The sequence below is a fragment of the Apus apus genome, chromosome 8 (genome assembly GCF_020740795.1).
Source record: "Apus apus isolate bApuApu2 chromosome 8, bApuApu2.pri.cur, whole genome shotgun sequence".
In the NCBI taxonomy this organism is placed as follows: Eukaryota; Metazoa; Chordata; class Aves; order Apodiformes; family Apodidae; genus Apus; species Apus apus.
This window is the reverse complement of record NC_067289.1, coordinates 20,403,169-20,421,906: the sequence shown is the minus strand read 5'-3', so window position 1 is coordinate 20,421,906 and position 18,738 is coordinate 20,403,169. Positions and strand designations below refer to the sequence as shown.

Sequence of the window (18,738 nt, the reverse complement as noted above, 5' to 3'; positions counted from 1 at the left end):
TATTCTGGGTCAAGTGGCTTAGTTTTTGCTAGTAGAAATTATAGTCATCAGGAGGTTTTTTTGAGATTGTTTGTTTGTTTTCCCCTACTTCTTGATTGACATGTGTCTCTGTTTTTTTGAACTTCCTGGGCAATGAAAGTCATTTTGCACTGAATTAAGACAGCAATGCCTTTTGTAACTTTTTGGTGACATACTGGTATCCTGAATTCTTGGATCACTTATTTGTTACTCTGGATTAATTCTTAAAATTTTTGGTAGACTTTGTGAAAGAAATGTCAGGGTTTTGTTTGTTTCCTTCTTAAGACCATTTGTGTTTGGGTGATACTGAATTTAAATGACTGCTTGTTATATTTGAAGTAGGGGCAGAATTTGGATAGAGTAGTGCTGAAACTTGCAGTTATTAAATTAGGCACAGATGTTGATTGTTCGGCTCCTCTCAGTCACCAGGGCTTTGAAATTAGTCTGGATTTTGCTGTAGTGTCAGGTAGGAAGACTCTTACTTCCCCTAGTCGAAGAAAAGGGACCGTATGTGTAAGAGCTTTGATGTGACTGACCCTGATTTTCAAGAAATTTGGAGAGTGAGGGGAAGTAACAGTTTTCCTTTCTTTTTCTGCATGGGGAAAAGCTGTTTGAAATTTTTAAAATTTACATTTTGGAGATGGAAAAAGGGTAACATGTCTTTTTACCAGTACTTAGTTGATATTTCCATTTCAGTTATTGACTGAAATGAAGAATTTTACCCATCTTCTGGGTAAAAAACACTCCTCAGAAGTGTTTCTGACTGTGTAAGATTGGCTAGATTGATAATATCCAGTGGAAAGGTCACATTGGAAATCTTGGAATAAAATTATGAAAACTTTTTCTGTTTTCTTTTTTGCTGGTCCCTAGGTGTGTTCAGATACAGTTGCATGTATCTGTGGTTGTGATGTGCTGTCAGCACAGGTGTCATAAAACGTGAGGCCAAACCTGTCAGACACAGACATCGAGGATATATCTGCTTTTGAAACTGTCAGTCTGGAGGAGACTGATAAGGCGACCAAAAGGAACCTTGAGTTTAGGAAAGAGAGAGAATACCAGGATTTAAGATTGCAGGGGAGAAGTGAGGTAAACAAGAAAGAAAGGCTTGGGGATTACAGGTTTGTACTTTTACTGTTAATAAGTAACATCCCACCTAACACAGCAAAGTGTATGTCTGGTAATCCTGTAGTGACATCCTGGGAGACTGGCCTGCATCTGTGTGGCTTTGTCCCTGTCAGTGTTTTTTTGTTCTCCTGCCACCTTGCTCCCTGGGAAAGGGAGACAAGGGGTGGTCTTCTGGTCATCCCTATTGCACACTGCATTGTGTCTCTGCCAGGCATCCCTGCTGCTCTGGTGCTTAACCTTGAGTGTAGGGGTCTCTCCCAGGGCTCTGTTGCTTTTTCAAAGGCAGGAGACATCCAAGCGGAAGATATGCAGGTCATGTCTTCAGCAGGTATTGTGATGGTTAGAGAAACAAAACCATTGTTGTCATCATATACTCCTCTGATCTTGACTTCCGTCAGACTCTAACATCACCTCTGGAGCTAGTTTGATAGTTTGTGCTCTGAGGCAGAGATATATGGCACGGTGATATATGTGACACCTTCACACCAGGTGTCTCTCAGAATTTATGGTGTGGATGAGGATGCCTTGCAGATCTCAGGTGGCTGTTTATCTCCTGCTCTGTTATCAGGAGGTTTTTCTTGGCTGCATCCTTGCCGATCCTGAACATACTGAATGGCTTGGTTGTGTGATGCTCACCTAAGGGCTGTTTAGGATTTGGGTGGTGGGTCAGGCTGGTTTATTTTACTCATCAATTTATATTTTTCTCTCTGTACTTAGTACTTGAAGTATTTCTCTTATGTTTACATTTATTAAGTAAATAACAAGTGGTGAGCCACCATCTTGTGCTGTCCTTTCAAACCTGTTAAAAATTACACCTGTTTCTTGTAGATACGGCAAGAAACAAATTACTCTGTGTTGCCTTTCTCTGACATTTCATTTGTCTTCCAGATTGTGCAAGGGTAGTTACCTTCATGCCAAAATTAATTATGGACAACTCTGGAATTGCTTAATCTGTCAGAAGCAACAGGAGAAGAAAATATCCGTATTCATTGCTGAAGGGCTGCATGAATAAGGAATAGGCAAGAGTTTTCCAGACCTAAATAGGTTTTTTCTCACTCCTATATTCAGTTGATATTCAGAATTCCTGCTGAAGTTGATGTGATTTTTTTCTTTCATAAAAATTGTTCAACTCTGTCTGAAATTAGCAGGGTCATACTAGCAGATGGTTGAAGAGTTAAACTATTTTCCATTTTTTGTGTAGTAAATGCATTCAGAACATATACAATGCTTACAATAAAACTACACCCTCCTTGGGTTACTCTTGTTTCCAATAGAAAATTATATGTAAGAGAATAAATCTTGTATCAGCTGGATATCATTTTATAATCTAAAGAATGTAACTGGTAACTACATAAATTACCGTTATATTCTCAGCAGTTTCAAATGAATGACTTAATTCCTCTTAAAACCATTACTGTATGTCTCTTAACACCAGTAACCCGGTGGGAGGGACCGCTCTCTGTTTCCTTACACTGCCATACCAAACACTCCCTTCAGTAGAAGTGCAGACAGTAACTTTAAATGATATTTGTTTGGTATGAGCTGGTATCTGTAGGTGGGATTATGGTTCTCGTTGTTCTTTCCCCTATGAGTGCCACATGATGTGCCCTCCATCTGGTGGCAGGATTACATCGGAAAAGGAAAGGACTGGAATACATGTACAGGAAGAAGGAAAAGCCTTTTTGCTCACTGTTGATTTCACAGTCAGAAATTAAATTTTTAGCCTAGGGTTTTTCCTGAATAGGTTTCTTTTTTTTTTTTTAGAATAGTTTATATTCTAGTGCAGGAGTGGGGCTTAAACATATGTTATTAAGTCTTTTTCCTCTCATCAGTGTAAATTTCAGTGGGGTTTGGCTCAGTGTTTGCAATGTTCCAGACCTCTTCGGTTTTCTCCATTTCTTTACAGAAACATAGAACCTATAGTGTGGCATGCAGCAGCTATCCACCAAGCATGAGGCAGAGGACATTTCTATTCCTTATACTGCTTTAACTTGTTTTAACTGTAATTGCATGCCTAGACTAGAGGAATGCAGCCCTTCCTTGCAGTATCCAAAACCCCATGTGTATTGAGTATCTTCTATTGGCTCTGTGCTTGCCAGATCCTCTCAGCTGCCACCTCACTCCCACAAGAGAAGGGACCCCAAAGGCAATAGAGCTGGTCAGCAGCAAATGACATTTCTGTTCAGGCCCTGTAGTGGTGGCCCCAAACCTGCCCTTCATTAGCAGCACAGAGAGTGTTGGGTCCTGCCACTGCAGCTTGCTAAGCATTACATCAAAGAAGTATGACACAACTGTCCCTCTATGCAACTGTCTCACTACCTTATTTTTTTTTTTTATATCATATAAAGTAGAATTGACACCACGACATGGCAAAACTATGAATCTTCTCTGTATAGTTTCTTACTCAAGCAAAGAAAGTAATTATATTAAAAGAGGAATACTTTTAAATTTCTTATCTGACTGCTGAGTGTTCTTGGGTTGTTCTGTCACGTTCTCCCTTGGTGGAGAGCTAAGAGCTAAAATATGTTTTAATAAAAACTGAATATCTGACATCATCACAGTATTCTAGGAGTTAAGACTTGAAATAAATGGAAAATAGGTTTGAATGGCTAGAAGGTTGGTTTTTTTTTTTTTTTGCTGTAGGCATTTCTGTAGGAATTTGAGAACAGACCTGGAGAAAAAGGCTCTACCACTTTGTTCTTGTGATTGCCCCAACCCATGTCCAGACCTTGCACTTGGCCTTGTTGAACCTTACACAATTTGCACAGGCCCACCTCTGAAGCCTGTTATATTTATTACACATTCATCAGCTGAGACCTGCACCCATTAATTTTAATAATATTTCTAATGCTGTGTTCAACAGGAATTATTTTATAATCTGACCTGTAATAGTTGGAAATACTTGATTGAAGGTGGGTAATCAGATTATGTTCATCTCTGTTTACTTCAGGCTTTTTAAAGCTTTTTATGTAAGTAACTTCTATGGGTTTGGGTGTGTGATTTTTGTTTTCATTACATAGGGAAGATGTTTAAAAATGAAGTAGTTATCTATTGAGGGAGGCTACTGGAAGAAAATATGTTTTACATCATTGATCTACCTGTTTTTGGAGGGTTGGCAAAATACTGGTCTCATTGCTTAAAATAATTTTGTACAATAATTATTAACAAACATATTTTCTGGTATAAGCAGATCTCTCTCTTGGAATTGAGCATTTTGTAGGAGAAGTGCAAGAGAAAATTATTGTTGCTTTTCAGCACTAGAAGATTTTTGAAGCATATTACACATAATGGTTTTCATAAGCTCCAAGATTTGATAGGATTTGGTAACACGAGTGTCTTTGTTACGTGGATCTAGTGAATATGAAGATAGTAGGTAGAAAGGCTCTGATTAATTTAAACTTTACCCTTTGTGTGTTCCCATAACTTTCTGGATTTGAACACAGGGGCACAGCTTTGCTCTGTAATTAACCCAACTAGGCAGAGTTCGGTGGATGTGAAGTGATCCTGTAATTTTTTATCTTAGGAGCTTACATTAAACTTTTGACCTTGTTGGACAGTGGATGTTTTTGTGTGTCTGAAAATATTCCTGTAATCATGTTTGCAAAATATACTGAGGAGCCATAAACATAAATAACATCAGTAGGCTTGATAGTTTCTCTGTATTTTCTTAGAAAGTACATGTCTTCAGTGTGCTAAAATCTAAATACTCAAGGAAGAATAATCTTTGCAAATGGCAAAAACAGCTGTTGCTTTTGTTTACTTAAATTTCCTGGTTGGTAATAAAATGTCTTTTTTCTCCCTTTCAATCTTAAGTTTTTGGCAGCTGTGACCCTGCAGAGTTAAAGGGGCATTTTGCAAAGAAAGCTGAAGAAACAGGTGAATATGTTTACCCAGTAGGACAGCCTAATGCATGTTTTTTCCTATTTAGAATGGAAACTAATAGCAGCTGAAAGCTGTTGTGGAGGCTTCTCCCAGACTTGGGTGAGTGACATTGCTTGGTAGAAGGAGCAGACCATTGTAGCTGTGTCTTTTGGGGTTCATGCTTCATCTAGCAGGAGACAAGTTGAACTGTTGCTAGGCATGTCCAAGGGTAGAGAAAGCAGGTTGGGTTCCAAACATCTTGTTTGTGTGCTGTCATTAGGAGTTGCACTGAAATCTGGGTGTTTCTGCAGTCATCCTTAGCTGGGAAAATAACAGCTGTGGATTAAGCAGTTGTCAGGTTTCTTCCAGTCCCAGCAGTTTATGCTGTGTGCACAAACTTTCACATACATCTGTGTGTGGCTTACCAGCTATGCCTATAGCTTTATGCATATTCTGTGTATCTCTCTGACTTTGGAACAAAAAAATGCAGTTAAAATTTGTTTCAGGTTTATCCATAATTGGGCAGCATGTGGAAATCTGTTTATTACCAATCACTATTTCATGCATCATTGGTCTGGAAATATGGATGGATAGAAACAAGGTGCCTCTGAATGCCTTTAATTGCACCGTTTTCTGACTATTCACCATTGTAGATGTATCTTTATATCATAAAAGCATGTGCTTTAGTTGTAGAAGATGGTCTACTTCATTAAGTAGAGACCATTTGATCTCGTCTCATGTCATCTCCTCGCTACTTACTGAGTTTTTAACCTAGTTGCTGGAGTCCTGCAGTTTATTTTATTAATAGCACCCCTTTAAAAAGGTCAAGTCCATTCAGCTAGAAAAATTTGATTTGCTCATTTCATTTCAGAAAACAGGATAGCTGCTGCCTATGGAAGGTGCTAGAGAAATGCTGTAAGTCGACTCGTGTGATGGCTGGTTAAAAAATTGCTATTAGTCGTATAGAGAGGACTTGGTGCAAAACATATTTTTGGAAGTTAACTGATGAGCTGGATTAGCAAATGTATATGTTTAAAATGTGTAAATAAACCCAGCCTGTTTTGATTGAAGTGGGTTCATTCCATCAACACAGCTGAATAAATAGTCATTTTCAGATGGAGGGCAAAGGGGTAAGGCAGGGCTTGGGACAATAATCCCTTTAGTGGAAACAGCTGCAGCTGGTGATACATGAGTTTATTGGGTGAATTTCCAGTATCTATAATGTATCAGCATATTTGAAGGCAGAATATTTGGTGTCCCTCTTGAGAGTTAGGACTGAGGCCTGAGTGAGTAGAAGAGGATGAACCATTCTGGTACCTAAAGGTATGACACCTCCTGTCCTCAGAAATATACAATGTTGCTGATTTGCCAGTCCTCCTGGGGAAGATTTCGTAAGCGAGGAGGCTTCTAAACCAGCTTACTTAACTCTTAAAGAAAACCAAACCCTCCTATATATATTGACCTGGCTTTTGGTGCTTATAATTTTTAATTCAGGATTTTATATGTCTAAATATGTTAATGTTAACCATCTTTTAAATAAGAAATGAAATCTTGGCCATGGGTATTTTGATTAATTCAGTTATTCCAATTGCTGATAGGTATACTAAATATATACCTAGAGAGGAAATATTTTGTTGATATTTAAGAAATGCATCCTAGCAATGTACTGTAGAGTAAGCTCTGAAACTATTGTTGTCATCATATAAATGTCATTAAGCCACATACCTTCTGTTCATCTTGGCCACTATATTAGGATAAGTTAATAGAGAGCAAGATTATTTTCATTTCCTATTTCTTAACTCTGTAAATGTTCACATCTGCCTCTGCATAATGGAGTTATAAAAAATCTTTTCATAATTAATTTTTTCCTCTAAAAAACTTCTTAAATAAACTGTTCTTTTGTTCCTGCAAAAGAGAGGTGGGTGACTGTAGCCTTTCTGTGCTCTCTTTGTGTGTAGCAAGACTGTATTTGTATAACGTTCCTGCCGCTAGCTAAGGAAATTTGCTATTACAAACAGCATACAGAAAAGATGCTCCCACATGCAATTCAAAATAGAGGCTTAAGTCTTTTTGCTTTCCTAAATCCTTTAGGCACTCTGGAAGATATTGCTTACATAAATATCCCAGCTAATATTGTATTTTGTTGGCAAAACTATTAACTTGACTGCAAATACGCTTAGCATCTTCCCTTGAGTTCTGAGTTAGAATGATTTCAGATTAAATGAATATCTAAGCTTAACCACATGTGATATTTGTTTTAATTGGCAATCAGATTGAATAAAAAACACAGTTTGCTTCACTCAATATTGCATGCATTTCTGGATCGTTATTTTCGGCAGTATCAAGTCTCAAAGTAATGTAGTTTTCCTACTCCTTTTTGCCTTCTAACATGGCCTGAGTTGCTGAGGTCTCATAGAAATAGTCACTTGTACTAAATGTGAAATTTATATTTAAATTTTGATTAAGCACCTACCCAAAATTCAGGAGTCAGAGAACACTATCATGGTTGTCTTTTGTCTCTGTCTTGGAAGAACTGAAGGAGTTGGTCTGAATTTAAGTATATATATTTTTGTTGAAAAGTTACATTCTTGGGTACAGTTTTAGTTGGGGCTCTGGGAGAGCTTGAAGTCTGGGCTGTGGTGACGTTACTGCTTTGTGTCACTGGAGTTACAGCAACTGCTTGAGGGCATGCTTTCAGCCAGCATAAAATGCAGAGAACTAAGTCTCCAATAGTTTCACACAGATCAAGTACTTGAAAATAATTTCTACATATGAATTTTCACATGTATAATTTAAAACAGTTCATTAAAACAGATGTGTGCAAAATTTGTATCTTTACTTGATATTGTGCTGTGTTGCGCTGAGGTGTAAATGCACATTAATTGTTGAGTCTTTCGTTGCTGTGTTTTTCGCCTTTTGGCAGAATTCTGTCTGTAGTGAAAGCATCAGTGCTTACACAACAATACATTAGTTTGAATCGTTTGAGGGTTGGTGGAGGAAGAAGTTGAAGAATGTGCACGATATACATTAGACAGCAGTGAAATTACTGTGTTCCCATATTTACTAGGTAAAGTAGATTTATTTTCTGGAGAGTTCCAGTAAAACTTAGTTCACTTTATCTTTCCCCCAAATACAGACTTTATAGGTACCTGTGTTTTGGTGCCTGTTGCTTCAGGTTTAGTTACAGTTGGCAATTTTTCCTTTTTAGTCTGTTGATACATTTTTACCATAGCTTCACTGCTAAAGCTGTGTTCTTACTTTTTCTTTCTCCCCTGATTAAAAAAAATCTGAAGCTGCTGTGTACTGTTCAGCTTGATTAAATATATTTAGAATTCTAACCCCTTATTAGTGTTTCCATTTAAATATTTATCCTTTTTATGTGTCAGTGAGTGTGTCTTACGTGTTAATGTCACAGATTTTTAAGAAATTTGAGATGAAATGTTGTGGGTGCATAATCCATGTAGGTGGTTTGTTACCAAGAACAGGAGTATTCATGTCATGTTAATAACAAGCAGACCATCTGCCTCCCAGAATTTCTCCAGTTAGTAAGTAGTTTAATGGATGATTTTGTCTTCATAGTAGATGTAAGCAGCAGTGCAGGATGACTATGCCAAAATTTTTATTTTCAGCAGTGAGATAGATGACCATGTTTAGTATTTGCATAGCCAGTGAAAACCTGCTCTGTGGCTAAATTTCTGAATCCTGCTTTTAGTGTCTGTCTGTAGCTTCCTTAACACCCCACTAAGAGCAAACTTGGACTCAGACTTGTAATACCTTTGTAGAAGAGAAACAAGAAAATGTACTGAAATTTACCATTGATATGTAATGATTCTGCTTTTTATTTTTTCCCCCAAAGATTTAATTGATACTGCAGCTTTGGAATAGAGCACTTTCCTCTTTACTGCCTAGCAACAGCCACCCCCCTCTGGCCTTCAGGTTGAAACATCCCTGTACTACAGTAGCCCATTTGTACTTGCAGTAAGCAATTTAGGTGATTGCATATTAAAGTATGTTGAGTACTGGGGGGCATTTTTCAGCCTTGATTCCAATTCTTGAACATCTGCCTATGGCTGTTGTTTTCGTCTTTTATTTGTGCTTTATTCATTTAAAATGGGCTTTGAAATTTTATTTAGATTGTGAGAGGCTGAAAATGAATTAGACCATTTGAGTATTCCATGAAACCACCACCCACTGTTTATGGGACACTTAGCATGGTTTATTTTATTTTTGGATAAAGAAGGGCCAGAAGCGCAAGTTGCCAAGAATAGGCAAGAAATTATGAGAAAACGGATTGCTTAGGGGGTAACAAATTGCACTGCTGAGCTTGTGAAGTGAAAGGAGTGTATGTTGGATACCAAATAGTGTAAAAGGAGAAGGTGGAGGAGGAGGGAGTAAGGTCCCTTTCCAGTAGACTCAACACTGTGATGCCGGCCTTTTGCCCTGTGCGCCGTAACATGCCCCTTGAGGCACTGTACTGAGGATGTGTGGACTTCATAGAGCAACCGGTTTGAATTTGGTGGCACAGAGACTGCTAAGAGGAGATCAAGTGGGTAGATCAGCCTTAGAAGTGACAGAAAGGACATTTTTCTATAGCCCTGAAGTGGACTGTGTAGGTCATTGCAACAGAGAGAGACTGCAGATTTGCTGGACTAAGAGCAAACTTACATGACTGTCCTTACAAACAGACTGATGACATTTTGGAAGCCAAATCTCAAAGCAGTTCCAGGCTTGAGACTGGTACATGATTCAAAGTAGGCAAGTAAATACTTTTTCCTACTTTTAAAACTTTATCATTCTAGTTTAAATGCTTGTAAAATTTCCTTTCTGAATTATAGCCCACTAGATGGTTTGGAAGGGCTCATTTCAATGAATTTTTACAGATCTGGCCAGGCCAGGTTGCTATCTCTGCATGGTGTTGTATGATGAAGTCTGATGTGAGGCTGGAAGTCTTGGCCCTAAGTTTTGTTATTTATATGGGAGCTGTTTGGGTGGTTTTGTTGTTTGGGTTTTTTTAATTCTTAACAGCAGATTCTCAGCATTTTGAAAATCTGTCCTTTTTTATACAGTACACAAAGATTTGTCCAGGACCATTGCTTCTTGCAGAAAATGAAAGATGAAGTGAGGAGGTCTCTTTGAGGTCACCAGAGCTAATGGACTCTCTGAACTTAGTGGAGAGGTACAGAGGTGAAATCAAAATAAAGGACAACAGAGGAATAATGATTGACTTTTATGGAGGCAAACAATAACTGGATACTAATAATTCATTTTCAGTGCAAGTGGCATATTCACAGTGTCCATTTGTTGGAGCAGAGTTTCAGGAGTGGGGACATGCTGGAAGAAGGCCAGAAGTTAGGGAGGGCAATCAGATTTCTGGAGCAGGAGCCCTGAAGAGACGGATCAACAGACTGAAGACGTGGCTTAAGACAAAATCAGGTGGGGGAAGGACTGGAGTAAGTAAAAAAATTGTTGCAAAGAGAAAAATATTGGTCTGTTCTCAACATCAGTGGTGGAAAGGAGAAAATAAAGTGTGCTCAAATGCAGGTGTATGTGGACTGATTAGTTAGGACAGACAAGGAGTTTCTATATTTGGATCAGGGCAGGGGAACATCTGCCTGGAGTGGCAGTGGGGTGCTCTGAGCCTGCCTTGAACCAAATGATCTCCTGTGGTCCAAGGCTCTCTTTATAAGATTGTATGCTGGCTCCTTTGGAAATAGCTTCTTGTATATCCACAAGCAATTTGATTAGTGGTACAGCATAAATAACTTCAGGACACTGTTTTGGTTATCAGTGTTGATTTCCTCAGCTGTATATTACAACTGGAGGGTCAGTTTAAAGATGTGAGTATTTTCAGCTGTATTTTTTTTACCTGAAATGCATTTCAGCTGGTGAGGTAGGGATTATCTCAACTAAATCCTGGGACACATCATGATAACTTTTTCCTTGCATAAAGGCATAGAAATAGTATTGTATCGTTTCTCCCCATTTTTTTCCCCTGCAGTTTTAATTTTAACTAATATACCTGACTGAATTTTTAAATATTTTCATAAAACAACTAAGTTGACTTATCAGCTAGATATCTCTCCTATTCCATTAGAATTCCACCGATTAGTTAACATTCTGGTAAGAAAATGGGACTGGTAACAGAAAGGTTACATGGCATCTTGGATTTTTTTGGCTTTCCTGTATATAGGGTTAACTTTTTGAGATTCATGAGATAAAATGAAGGACTTGCCTTAATTTTAATTTTTAAAATCAAACATTTATTTGGGGATTAATCTAATGCCAAATAATATGTAGCTTTTCTAAGCATTGCTAAGGTTTTCTTGGGTTTCAGGTTAGCATGCCCTCTTAATTCCTCATTGTCCTTTGGGAACTGGGATATTATTAAAAAGTTAAATCATACAGTTCAATGAAGATGTCCAGTGCTGTCAGAATAACACTCAGCATTCAGTCTAATTGCTTTCAGTTCATGGTGTAGCCTAGCAATTGGCAATTAAAAGGAGTAAAATACTGCCAGTTGGGCTATATTGAGATTTTCTTTTGATCAGCAGATTTTCTATATGAAAAGCAAGGTTTCAAGGTTTTTTTGATCAATAGGTTTTCTGTATAGAAAAGTGTTAGTGAAACAGCCACTGCTATTCACATACTTACAGAAATGGTCTCTTGCTGTAAGTAAACGTAATTGTCTCTGACAGTAAAAGGTACCACTTGGACTTGATTATGCAGCTGGTCACATTTTATTGAGACACTGATATATTCCCCATGGTCTGGGAAGAAAAGATGATGATTCCATTGTGAAGTGCTGCTGGGTCAGTGCTCTGCCTGTGAATGTGGGATATATGCAAACACTTTCAAGGTGGGGTTTGTCTTTGTCCTGCTCCGCAGCTGCAGCCGTGCATTGCCCTCGGCATCCTAGCCGGGTGGAAAATGCAGGGCACAGTTGTTTGGAGCTTGGGACCTGGTTCTTTTCTTGCATTAGGGCAAAATAGTAGCAAAACCCTTTGATAAATAATTAGACTTATAAACTTTGAAGGAAACTATATTCCGTTTGCTGTATTTAAAATAGAGGCTTAGATATCTTTGTATGTCCAAAATAAAGGCTTAGGGTAAGTCATACAAAGTGCTGTTATACATGTGCCACAAGGGCACTTAAAATGCTGTAAATGGAATTGTGCAGAGATAGAGATTGTGATGTTCTACACACGCACAATCCTGTATACCACAGAGGAAACCTGTCTTTTGTGACTGAAACTTAGCAACTATGCAAGTTAATAATAATAAAAAAAACCCAAAGTGGTGATAATCTTACTGATTTTGAAAGAAAATGGTATAACTGAGAGATCCTCTTGCAAGCAAGAGATAGTGTAATGGTAAAAAAAAAAAGAGGTTTCTTGTGTAGATATCTTCATTCTGTATATATTTTGAAAGAAGTTTTCGTACAGTCTATCTGTTGAAAACAGTTTACTGTGTTAAAATAGAGTATGAAGGTTTGGGGTTTTTTTCTGTCCTAAAAGGGAAACCCTTTTCTTAACAAAAGGAACAATGAGTCATGGCCATGAGCTCTTATGCAATGTAAAAATTATCACCTCTCTCTGTCCTCCTTTGGCATCTGGAATTACTAGTCTTTAGGGTTTTTAAAAATAGCCTCTTTGAGGGTCTAGAGCTGTCCTTCTCCACATTAAGGTTTCTGTGGTTCATTAACTATTCTGAAAATGGCTAATAATCGCCATGGTTTTGTTTATTTGTTTGTTTTGTTGTTTTTTTTTTAATGTGTCTTGAGAATGATAGGGGAGAAGTCCTAAATGACACTCTTGTCTTTCTCTACACTGGATAATTAAGCAAGGTGTATGGCATGGAAAACTGAGTGCTTTAAAAAAATATATTAAAAAAATAATAATTAAGGATGATTTTAAATACAGTTTAAGATGCCTTGATATCTGAAACCCATAAGCATGAATTAGGCAATCTGGTTTCTACTCTGCTTTCGTAGCTCTGTCATTGCCTACCTGTCTGCCCTTAAGTAATTTGCTTATACTAAACCTTTTCAAAAACTTCCACGGTTTTGTTGTTTTAATTTCTTGGGTATCTGGCTTGATATCAAAGTCAACTGCCTTTCAGGTTTTGACTACATAAAAGCAGATTTACCTACATGCAATTATATAATTGTAATTGATAAACGAACAGTAATTTAACAAGTTTTTGCCTGACAGCAGAGCTTCAGCTGCTGATATGCACATAGTCTATTGCAAATGAATGCATTTCAACAACCTTCACTTTGGCCAATGCATTTTACTGTATTTTTGTGCTCTGATGATAAGCCAATTTATTCATAAAATACTGTGGGAATGTTGATCTTTTGCCATCCGTTTTCCATACTGCAAATAAAAATCGTATTAAGAAGGTCTTTATTCTTGAAAATCCCATGTATTCAAAACAGTTTCTATCAAATTTACAACCCAGATAGCACACTTTGCATATGTTCAAAGTCTTTTTGAATTATTTACAGAGGAACTGAATTAACTCTTCAGTTCTTTGCCCAGCAATTTCTGGACTCAAATGCTAGTGCATATAGGCAACATTTTTTGGATCTTACATGAGGGATTTTTCTGACTGATACTTGCAGATGCTGCTGATACATGAAATATTGAGAGTATTCACTATGTTGCTTTAGAAGGAGATAAAGAGAAGAATGAAACAAGAACATTCCTTATGCTGGGATGATTGATTCTGAAAATGTGACTTTGAATATCAGGAATTACTAAAAAACAGTAAAAGGATTCAGAGCAGATAAGAACACATCATTTCTACATGGTGAACATCTTCTGAATTTCTTTTTTGAACTTCATGTATTTACAGGTGGCTTGCTGGTTGACTGATATTAAAATTTCAAAACTTGGATGCCATGGATTTGCTGTGATGATTTATATAAATGTCAGTTGATTTATTGGTGGATCTGGCCATGTACTCTGTGTTGTGACAGAGTTTAACTCATTAGATTAACTTGTAAGTCGCATGACTTTCAGTTGCTGCGCTTGGATCATTCAGTAACATTTTTCAACAATTTTCCTTCTCCATCAACAACATGATGTAATCAGTAGTTTTCTATTAATAAGTTGTCAAACTCTGGTGGGCTCTTAAAATCTGAGTGCAAATGTAGAGCATGCTGTTACATTAACACAATTTTTAAATACTAGGATGTTTCTGTGTCCCATGCAAGAATAGGCAAGGTATTGGGTTTTACCATCGGTGTTTGTTCCCACAATGAAAGACTGCATAACTAGAAGATCTGAAAGAGCCCTTTTCAGTTTAGAATGATACATTACTGCTGAAAAGTAAGGTGAATACTCTCTAAGAAGTCACAGATATTTGGAGCTATAGAAATTTTTCAAAAATCTTCTAAGCTTAAAAGAGTCTAGAAGAGTAGTTGAGGGATTTTGTGTGTGGTTACCTTGTTTTTACCCTCTTCTGGGCAATCATTTGATAGACCCTTGTTGGAACTGATATTAGCATTCTAAAGTGTTTGTGTGCTGGCTAGATATCAGCATAACTGAAATCCAGATCTCTTAAAACACTTTGGAAAGCTGACCTATGGCCAATTTATGACTCTGCAGTGTGGAGGAACAATGAATTGCTTGTTTTCCAGTAAATGGTGGAATCGTGGAGTGAGAGAATCAGTATTTTTCAATGCCTTCCACCATCTGCCTTGAATGCAAATTTGGCTTGCATCCTGATGTTGGCAAGTGAGATTTGAACTATCCTGATTAGTTTTATTTAAAAAATGTCGAAGGCATTTGGCTGTCTGATGCAGTGGGTAGTAGCAATATACTTGGTAGTACTGTGGTGAAAAAATAAAGCTAAGCATGAAAGCCAGCATGGGCTGAAATCTGAGGGTGTTCTTCAACCCACAACACAGAACTCAGGAAAATTATGTTTGGCCTGAAGTTGTGGTGAGTGTAAATACACCGTGACAGGAGAGGGTACAATATGGTCAAGTATCCCTGCAAAATTCTTATACCTGGATGGACATAAACATAGTACAGAAATGCTATGAAGTTTTTGTTTGAAAGTGTTTCGGTGTTTGTTCCTGGTATAATTTTCTAAATAAAAGACTCCAGTCACTTTTACTGAAAATACCCAAAAGCCACAGCGCATATAGTACTAAAAAAAAAAAAAGAAAAAAAAAAGTTTAAAAGCATTTTTCTGCTAAAGAAATGTGCAACCAAATCTAGAGCTGGTGTTCTGTTATCTGACATTATGCATTTTTTATGGTTTCATGAATTACATCTATTCTGGGTTTGTGAAAAGTAAAAGCTGTCATAACTCATACTCCTTTATGTTAATACCTTGATATCTATATTGTAGGCACCATATACCTTTTGAAGGTATATACAGGTGCAGATTTGTAAATACTCCCTTTGATAGCAAAAGTGGTATGTTGTTGCCCAAGAATAAATGGGGTTTTACCTTCCCCATCCTGAGGACACACCACACATTCATTGTTGTGTGCTGATCAGCCATGTATACTTTTTCCTATTGGGCAGAGCTGGATGAGAGTGGAGGGCTGGCAGAAAGCCCTGCCTCCCATGGGAGCTTCATCTCCAACAGAGAGGCTGCTGTGGGTGGGGAGACTGGCTAGCCAAAAAAACTGGCCAAATAGAAGAAGCAGCACGTAGAGGCTGATCCATACCTAGTGTCCAAGTGTGATGTTTAATCAGAACTTTCTGTTGCTTTTTTGGCTGTAGGCCAGTATTATTTACGATTCAGAAAATATTTCTGAATATACATGTTAGTTTGGGTCATTGCTGTGGTCATTGTGTGACAAGAACCAACACAGTACGTTTTCTTGTGACCCACAACTGCCACAAAATTCATATCAGTTTTAAAAATATGCCCAGAATATCCAGAATGTTTAGAAAGTGATGGCAGATGTGAAGGCCTTCCCTTTCTGAAGGCCTTGCAATGTAACCTGAAGAGCCTGACAAGGTTCTGGATCCTACCCTGCACTAAGGTGCAGTTAGAAAACTATTTACACTATGAGAATATTTCTCTTAAATATTATAACCTCCTGATAAATATTTATCCTCTCTTGGACTTTTTTTTTAATGTATTTTGGAATCCATGAGTTTGTGGCAGTCGGTTCAGACCGTGGGAAATCTGACTGGGGAGGTTGCAGACCAGGCAGTTGAGCACTCTAATTAACAGGAACATGTAACTAAAATTCAAGCAGATGTGGCTTGGGCAGGTGGTACTTGCTGAAAGCATTTAGTGTGCTGGGTGTACCCACTGTCTGAAATGGATACAAATAAATACTCAGTCTGCAACTGCAAAATGTATTTGTGCATATGCTGAGCAGTTGGTCTGTGCTGGTGCTGTGCACTCACCCAGCGCTGCTGAAACTGCCACATCTCAGCTCTCAATGGACCAAAACAAGTTCTGAAATCCTGGACATATGTAAACATTTTTAAAACTCAGCCTGGGCAAAATTTGTGGCTAGGAAAAAAGACATAAGCTTGCAAGCTTATAAATATAATAACCCTATATGATGTTTTTCTTGTATTCTCTTTTTTTCTACTACCAGCTGCTGCTGGAAGCAACACATTAGACAACTTTGGTCTGATGGAGCTTTGCAAAAAGTGTTCTCTAGTGAATCATTGCGACTCCTAAAGTTTGAAAACAACTACTCAGCTGAAAAATCATCCCATGAAAATTACAAAATTATAATTGTTCTTAGTTCTTACCCAAAATTCTAGTAATTGCTTTATCAACATTTTTTTTTTTTTAACTGGGGAAAAATAAAACCAAGCAAACAACAGCAACTAAAAAATCTTAGAGTCAAAATTGTGTTACACAGTTAAATTATTCCATCTTTTTATTGTTAGAGTGGCCTATTGTGTTTTTCCCATATTCTTTGAGTGGTGTTCCGCAGTGTCCCAGTACCAGTACCTTGTTCTCTTTAGCAAGCTGAGTTATAAAAAGTGCTATTATAGCAGATGACTTCCCATTAAGCTGCTTCAGCTCCATATTCCCCATGGTTATGAATTTGAAAATGAAATGTCTGTGTTTTGTGTGTGTAAGTGTGCATGTGTTTGTCTTTTATAATCAGCTGTTGAAGATTGGCCTTTTGAAGCTGCAGAGGCTACTGCAAATCTGGCTTTATACAGATGTGCCGTCAGCTTATTCAGATTATTTTTGTAGCTTTAGAACTTTGAACCTTCAACAATGATGGGCTCCTGCTCTCCATTGGCCAGGACATTCAGCTGACCAGGCAGTATTGCAAGACTTAGTCTTGTTGTTTACACAGAAAGCCTAGGAATGTGTTCTTTTAAACATTCCCTTGACCTTGTCATCATACCGAAGTGGAGTATGTCCTATTTTGATGTACATTAGTTCAATATCTGGTCCATATTAGAAAGTAAAGGAAAGTAATTTGTAGAAAGCTCTTTGAGAGCATCCAGTAAAGTCACAGTATTATTTAGACTATTATTGTTATATTTATAAACGTTACTTCTAACTTGAGACCAAATCTTAAGCCCGCGGTGGCTCCACTTCAATAAATTACACAGATTTACAGCAGCTGCAGTGTGCCCGGTAACTTTGTGGTTATTCCCATTGACTGAACCTGAACAAGTACCTGAAGAAAGTATCCTTTTAGTGTCAGTAAGGAAATCAAAATTTTGGCTGACATTATTAAAGGCAGTATTGTAAATGGGACTTGGCAATCACATTGGTATTGATTCCGACTGAGTATGCAGCTGCTTGCAAAAGTGAGAAACATAATCATCCCAGGGGCCTGTTTCTTTCCACTGCTTAAGTCTTACTACTATGAATCTCAGTGCCCTGGGTGCCACTTCTAGGAAGCAAGTTAAATGACAATTTGTAGAGAAGGACTACAAAGTGCACATGAAGTGCTGGGATTTTTCAGGATGAACTGTCAGACAAGCTTTAAGCTTTTCTGAATTTGGTCTGGTTTACGAAATACCATTTTTACATGTTACCCTTGTTATCCAAGTAGTATGTAATAAAAATGAGTTAAAGTACCTCTGACTTTGTCCCTGCAGTTGACAGAATTATATCAAAGGCCAAGTGTGAGACAGTCATTGTAAGAAATATTAAATAAATAAATCTTGCTGGTGACGTTCATAAGATTTTTCCAAGTAGTCTAATATGTGCTGGTTTATTGTACTATAACGTGTGCTCATATTTTGCAATTTGATTTCAACATGCTATAAAGAAATTATGGAGTAAATCGTGAGTGTGCTCATTCCTTTAACTTAATCAGATATGTTGTCACAAAAGTTTCAAAGACATGCTTATTTAATTATGAAGTGGAAAGTAACTTCTATTGCTAAGGGAGTAATTTGCTTATGGCATCGTCTTCTTCAATGCTTCATACCTTTTCTTGTAACTAAATACTTCCTGTCGAAATGTGTCATAACCTTTTTGGCCTGGAATAAGTTTGTTACAATTATTTATTCTACTAATGTTTCTATCACCTGAGGGAAAGACAGATATTCTGTTAATCATTATGTTAATCAAACAATGTTTTGTATTTCTGCACTGCCCAAGTTTATGTCATTGCATTAGCAGGCACAGGAGATGAAACTGGAAACTTGTAATATACTAGAGATTGGATTAACTTGTCTGTTTTGTGTAGACTGCTCAAAGACTTATTTTGGATAATTTGAAAAGATTAAATCTGCAAGACAGTTATTCCTCCTGACAGGGTCTCTGAAG

At 37.5% G+C, this 18,738-nt stretch overlaps 1 protein-coding gene across 4 annotated transcripts in view; it reads left to right on the top strand.

Moving 5' to 3' along the window:
- The window catches only part of NAALADL2 (N-acetylated alpha-linked acidic dipeptidase like 2), a 384,820-nt gene that overhangs the window by 204,258 nt on the left and 161,824 nt on the right, over positions 1 to 18,738 (top strand). The window lies entirely within an intron of this gene.